The sequence below is a fragment of the Opisthorchis viverrini genome, assembly GCF_000715545.1.
Source record: "Opisthorchis viverrini unplaced genomic scaffold opera_v5_333, whole genome shotgun sequence".
Lineage (NCBI taxonomy): Eukaryota > Metazoa > Platyhelminthes > Trematoda > Opisthorchiida > Opisthorchiidae > Opisthorchis > Opisthorchis viverrini.
Window position 1 is genome coordinate 443496 of NW_008751992.1, and position 6605 is coordinate 450100.

Genomic DNA, 6605 nt, shown 5'->3' on the forward strand with positions numbered 1-6605 from the left:
CATGTGTCCCGTCCACATTCACTACATCTGGAAAGCGTCGAAATAACGCTATCTGCTGCCATCAGGAGAAACATATGCGGCTATAGTGACCTTCCTCTCCCTGACACACAAGGACGCGTCCGGTCTCCCGAAGTTTCGCCAGGACCGAAGGCATATCATCTGCTACATTAAAACCCAACCATGCGGCACCTACTCAACATAGCCGGTCGACACTGCCGGCGGTAGTTGTGTATATCCTTAGTTGTAAGAATCTTTCCGAATTCATCCGCCACAAACCGCCCCACTTCAGATGACGGCGTTCCATATCTCAGCAGGGCCCGGCATGTGCCGAACTCGTCTTCGGTTAGGCGTCGACTGACTGGAAGCCGATCGTACAGAAACTTTGACAGTTTGTTGTTGTTCCAGAAAATAAGAGGTCACTGTCAGTTGGTTCCCTTGCCTCCCTAGACAAAACCGCACTGGACAGCAGGTGCTTCGCGTACTTTTTTTTATTAGAAAATACGCTCGGCTTACTAGCGTCTTCGGATTCCACGGCTTTCCGTTGGTCTTGGAAGGCACTTGCTGCATTTGTAGTACACCCATTCGTAACGCAAAATAGTGTTGGTGCTTCGATTACTGGACGAACGCACAAATATCACAAAGTTATCCTTCATGTATTCATTTAAGGTCTCAAATGCCGTGAAGGATGAAAACGATATACCCACAAATTTCTCAACGTAAGCCACTTCGGAAGCCATAGCAGACGAAGTTCAAAGCCGAATGTGCGCAAATAATTTTCAAAAGGGATCGATTAAAACAAATCGCAAAAAAATGACGGCAGATGAAGGTGGTTTTCAGTCCACGCATATATGCAAAGAAGTGCAACATTTTGACGTTAAAGTTTTTATTCCGCCCACAGGGGTTTTACAGGAAAATGCATTGTGCGTCTAGCCGCTGGCCATTTTATCGGTTTAGGCGACATAAAGCACGAAATCGCACTGCAGCTTATTTTGGCGTTCTCCCGTTTTCTTTGGGGATAAAAAGCAGTTAAAGAATGGAAGAGCCGTTGTTAACGTTTGTTTGCTTCATACTCCTCAGATTCAACAAATGCGATTATAACCGCAAAATTTGTTTTGTTTGGCAAACCTGGTCACAACACCTTTCCCCGTGGATTGCAACCTCCATTAAGTACAACGTGGTTGGACAACGGCATGAACTGTGCAGCGGCGACTCGAGGGCCATCTCTGCTGACGACCTCCCTTCTCAGATATGCATAACTATCCTGTAGATAAGACGGCGTCACGAGATAGCTGAAGGTATGAGTATGAAGCTCTATAGGTGGTGATTGCCATAAAGCTGTAACCGTTGTCACTCACCTTGACTACTTATCGTAACTGCTCGGTCCGTGTCTATATGCGACGCTGATCATGGGACCACACATATGCACAACGGCCTAACACAATGAGCAACAACGGCCCCTTATACTCACCTCTACTCGCTATCATTCATCTCGAATAGTTATTGTAAATGCTAGGCCCGCGTCTGTGTGCGACGCTGAGAATGATACCTCACCCAGGCCCAGTAACAATCCAATGACCGAAACGGTCTTTCATACCCATAACCATACATGATACCGCTTATCTTTGCTACCTATAGTAGTTATTGTAATAGGCCCGCGTCTGTGTGCGACGCTGAGAATGATACCTCACCCAGGCCCAGTAACAATCCAATGACCGAAACGGTCTTTCTTTCACATAACCATACATGATACCGCTTATCTTTGCTACCTATAGTAAAAACCAGGCCAATACCCATGCCCGCCGGTAAAAATGAGGCCTTAAATATACGTGATAATCTTATCTGATGGCCTGCAAAACCCATGGCAATACTCGATGTCGCCTAACCTGGCTACTTATAGTACCTGATAGTTCCGTGTCTATGTTCGGTATTGTTTGACTGGTAACTTAATCCAACATAATCTGTCGTACTCCTAACTGTACGCGTTGTCGCTTATTTATGCCGCTTATAACAAATAACGGGCCAGTATTTACGTGAACCGATGAATACGAGGCAAAAACTATGCGCACACGCCTAACCTAATGACGAGCGATGGACCTCATACTCATAACTGCACGCGACATCGCCTACCTTGACTGCTTTTTGAAACTGCTAGGCCAGCACCTGTTAATGTGCTACTAGAACCCGCGAACTAGTTGAGTGAAAGAGAAAACGTAGAGCACTAACAATGTCTGTTTGTTGAGTAAAATTATTACAACAGGTATACATGCAAACAAGGGACATATCGTTTTGCAGGTACAGTTTGACAAATCCTGTTGTAAGTCCGGATGCAGGTTTCGTGTCTTCTTCGCTGTTGTAACAGTCACACGTGGTCCTTGATACACGTGATTGAAGCCCCGTACAGTCCTGAGCGGCTCTGCTCCGAGATGGGCGACGTTCGAAGCTCTGTTGAGTTGTGTTGTGTTGCTGTGCTGTTATCCTGTATGTAAGAACGTTTGCTTGTGTGTGGGTGTTAGCACATGACTTGTTGCTACCTCATCGGACGGTAGACAGCCGATGTCAGATGAGTCACTCTTGTGTGTCGTGATTTGTACGTGTAGGAAAACGAAGTGAACTATAGGATCGAGGGCTTGACTGTGAGCTGAGTAGTCAAGTGAGTCACGATTCTGTGGCGTGATAGCGTTAGTGAAAAAGGAGGACAGATCTCGCGATCCAACCAGTATCGGTGACCTGTACAGTCATGTATGTGGCGAAAGGGTAGCTACACATCCACCTGCGACGCTGATTATTAGGCCCCATCTATGCTCAGTGTCCTAATTTAACTGCCGAAAAGGGCCCGTCATACCCATAACTGTGCGCGCCCCCGCTTATGTCTGCTACCTATATCATCCTCATCGTCAAAAGCATGACATCAGTGTTGAACACCTATCTACGCTGCCGCACCTGCCTGCTACCTAAGTAAAAACCAGGCCAGTATCTATGCTGGCCGATAGAAACCAGGCTCCAACTATTCGTGAAATCTTAATCTAAGGGCCAACGACAGCCCGTCATATTCGTAACTGCAGTCGATATAGCCTACCCTGGCTGCCTATCGTAACTGCACGGCCTGTCTGTGTAACGCTGGGTATGAGGCCTCTACCATACCCAGTAGCTCAGTTTATTGGCCAACGACGACCCGTCATTTTCATAACCATACTCGATGTCACCTGCCGAGGCTAATTATAGTAACAGCCAGGCCCATCTATATGCTCGTGGCTGAATATGATGTCCTTACCATACATAATGGACGAGTCCAACGACCAACGGCGGTCCCACGTATCCGTACGTCGTCCACCTGCCAACACCCGATTCCTGGAAAATACACAGCGGCCTTTAGCAAATCATGTTGCTCCTTATTGGCTGCACCGGTACAAACATAATATTTGGTCTATCCACTTGTCAGTTCTTTACTCGACAGGGTTTCCGTGAAAAATATATAATCAGTTACGGCTCGTACACATCTTCCGCGATATCATTTAAAACACAATTAAGCAGTGTTATAGTGGCTGCATCATCAAGTGCTTAATAACTCCCTTTGTCAAAAACTACCGGTCGGTGTCCGCGCTGAACCTGGAGACTAGCTTTTTTCGCTTTATGGCGGTCCTCCGTCCTGATAAATAGTTGCCAGTATCTGGAACGCAAGTCAAACACTGCGAAATATCGGGAGTGTGGGGGGATCGAAAAGTTTACAACTGAAAGGACAGCCGCAACCTGATTTACGGTCAGTTCACTCAAACTTCGGAAATCCACGCGAAACTTGTAGTTCCTGTTCGCCTTCTTTACAAGCGCCTGAGGAAATGTTCGCCCTCTTGACTTCCTCAATTATTCTGTTTTTACCATCTCTTGAGCCTGCTCTTAAGATTAACTGTCCTATTTTTAGGTTGATCGGAAACTCCTGTTTTACGAACCAGTCACCTGAGACCATTGATTGCATCGAGGATCCGCAAATTTTCAGCCGATATCCATCCGCGGCTCTCATGGATAGCTCGCATGGTCTGCGTTCTGCTTCGACCCCTCCATGCCTCAGCGCTACCCATGCCCCTGCATCAGTCAAGCACAGCTCCCTCTTCCCGTCTTTCTCGATAACGGCCTGTGTCACTTCACTAATTTCAACCCACACCGGAATAGAGTAGTGCTCCAAAGCTCTATTATTTACGAGTGGCCGCGCATGACGACATTAATTCTGATCCTTCCGGATTCTTCTGGTGTATCCAGGACCCCCTTCGCCCGGCCTCTAAGGTGATTTTTTAGTGCCACCAACTTACCTCGTCGGCCTCCAATCCGGTCGACCCCGCAACCTCCTCAAAATTAGCGAGGATTTTGAAGGTTTTAGCCACCAAATGTTCATCCGTATTCTGGTCACGGCACCAAATCAAAGGGAGAAAGCCCTTCGCCGCGGAATCGTTTATTGGTAAACACCGACTAAACAGTTACAAACTAATGGGCGGAAAAAGACTCTCGTATACACCTTGTCTTAAAACAGAATATCGGCCCCTTCTTAAGCCTTCTTGGTTATTCATTGACTATCACACAGCTGTAAATGAATGCTGCAAGACAGTTCCATCAATTCCGTAATAAACCCCACGGTTCAGTGAATAAAGTTGAAGTTACCAGAAAACTCCATGCTACTCGCATGCCTCATCAGTATTATCCACTGTTACACTGGTAGTACGCATCACTCGGAGGTACCATTTGGTTGCAGCAATTATCTTTTGGCAGATCCATGTGGTTGTTCAGCTACTAGGGACGTGTCCTTGAAATGAAAATGGTTTATAGATTCGGACTGGTGATTTTTTATTTCATCCCTGATCAGAGCAGGGCATATGCTCTGAACTTTGTATTAAAGTCCAACACACCTCAATGTGTATGACGACGTTCCGTGTTTCACGGAGCGTAATCATCATTTACTAGTTCATCACTGTATCGCTTCTGTGAGATGAACTGGCCAATACCCATGCCCGCCGGTAAAAATGAGGCCTTAAATATACGTGATAATCTTATCTGATGGCCTGCAAAACCCATGGCAATACTCGATGTCGCCTAACCTGGCTACTTATAGTACCTGATAGTTCCGTGTCTATGTGCGGTATTGTTTGACTGGTAACTTAATCCAACATAATCTGTCGTACTCCTAACTGTACGCGTTGTCGCTTATTTATGCCGCTTATAACAAATAACGGGCCAGTATTTACGTGAACCGATGAATACGAGGCAAAAACTATGCGCACACGCCTAACCTAATGACGAGCGATGGACCTCATACTCATAACTGCACGCGACATCGCCTACCTTGACTGCTTTTTGAAACTGCTAGGCCAGCACCTGTTAATGTGCTACTAGAACCCGCGAACTAGTTGAGTGAAAGAGAAAACGTAGAGCACTAACAATGTCTGTTTGTTGAGTAAAATTATTACAACAGGTATACATGCAAACAAGGGACATATCGTTTTGCAGGTACAGTTTGACAAATCCTGTTGTAAGTCCGGATGCAGGTTTCGTGTCTTCTTCGCTGTTGTAACAGTCACACGTGGTCCTTGATACACGTGATTGAAGCCCCGTACAGTCCTGAGCGGCTCTGCTCCGAGATGGGCGACGTTCGAAGCTCTGTTGAGTTGTGTTGTGTTGCTGTGCTGTTATCCTGTATGTAAGAACGTTTGCTTGTGTGTGGGTGTTAGCACATGACTTGTTGCTACCTCATCGGACGGTAGACAGCCGATGTCAGATGAGTCACTCTTGTGTGTCGTGATTTGTACGTGTAGGAAAACGAAGTGAACTATAGGATCGAGGGCTTGACTGTGAGCTGAGTAGTCAAGTGAGTCACGATTCTGTGGCGTGATAGCGTTAGTGAAAAAGGAGGACAGATCTCGCGATCCAACCAGTATCGGTGACCTGTACAGTCATGTATGTGGCGAAAGGGTAGCTACACACCCACCTGCGACGCTGATTATTAGGCCCCATCTATGCTCAGTGTCCTAATTTAACTGCCGAAAAGGGCCCGTCATACCCATAACTGTGCGCGCCCCCGCTTATGTCTGCTACCTATATCATCCTCATCGTCAAAAGCATGACATCAGTGTTGAACACCTATCTACGCTGCCGCACCTGCCTGCTACCTAAGTAAAAACCAGGCCAGTATCTATGCTGGCCGATAGAAACCAGGCTCCAACTATTCGTGAAATCTTAATCTAAGGGCCAACGACAGCCCGTCATATTCGTAACTGCAGTCGATATAGCCTACCCTGGCTGCCTATCGTAACTGCACGGCCTGTCTGTGTAACGCTGGGTATGAGGCCTCTACCATACCCAGTAGCTCAGTTTATTGGCCAACGACGACCCGTCATTTTCATAACCATACTCGATGTCACCTGCCGAGGCTAATTATAGTAACAGCCAGGCCCATCTATATGCTCGTGGCTGAATATGATGTCCTTACCATACATAATGGACGAGTCCAACGACCAACGGCGGTCCCACGTATCCGTACGTCGTCCACCTGCCAACACCCGATTCCTGGAAAATACACAGCGGCCTTTAGCAAATCATGTTGCTCCTTATTGGCTGCACCGGTA